Source organism: Helianthus annuus, chromosome 5 (assembly GCF_002127325.2).
Source record: "Helianthus annuus cultivar XRQ/B chromosome 5, HanXRQr2.0-SUNRISE, whole genome shotgun sequence".
NCBI lineage: Eukaryota > Viridiplantae > Streptophyta > Magnoliopsida > Asterales > Asteraceae > Helianthus > Helianthus annuus.
In genome coordinates, this window is record NC_035437.2 from 146,861,140 (window position 1) to 146,862,139 (window position 1,000).

The window sequence follows — 1,000 nt, forward strand, 5'->3', positions numbered from 1 at the left end:
ACCAGTTTTTTTTTAATATTTGATGTTTTTTATTAAAGATTTTTAGTATTTACGGGTTATTTTATATCGTTTTGCGGTTTTGGTTGAATGTTTATTTGAATTTATGAAATATATCACATCACTTTATTTTAATATTAAGTGTTAATATTATAGATTATATGTATTTTTAATACTATGTAATATACTAACATATACGAATATGCAATAACAATTTATTCATGTTAGAAAATTAACATATTTTAAGCTAGGCTAAATACACGGTTAACCACCCACAACCGAACCGTTATAACCAACAAAACCGATTAACCATAACCGCCATAACCGATCGGTTATGGTTATGGTTATCCATTAACCGACATAGCGGTTATGGTTTTGGTTTTAGGCCAAAACCGACCCAAACCGACCCATGCACACCCCTAACTTACACTAATAGGCAGTTTGACTTTTTAAAAAGTCAAACTGACCAAAAGAAGATCAAATGGTAATTTTGATATAAAGCCGTAAGATGAGATAGTCTTAACAATGGTGACTAATCTAACCATCTTAATAATGGTAATTTTGATATAAAGTCAATAAGATGAGATAGTCTTAAAAAGGCATCAAAACGCAACCGAGACCTCGTGTAGATGCATCACAGTAGATAACAAAATCATCGGTGCCTTCTGGTAAGGATAGGCGCGCTACAAAGCTTCTCCATCAGGAGTTGAAATGCAGATTCTTGGGTATCACCCCACTAGTAAGTGGTACCCTTTTGAGTTAAAGCAGTGAGGGGTTGAGCGATCTTCAAAAATCCCTCAATGAATCTACGATAGTAACCCGCAAGACCAAGGAATTGGTGGATTTCGTAGGAGTTTTCGGTGAAGTCCAACTCTTAATGGAGTCAATCTTGGCTGGGTCAACATGAATTCCAGCTTCATTGACTACATATATGAGGAAATGGACTTCACAAATCCAGAAGTCACATTTCGAGTATTTTGCATAGAGTTGTTTCTTTTTATAA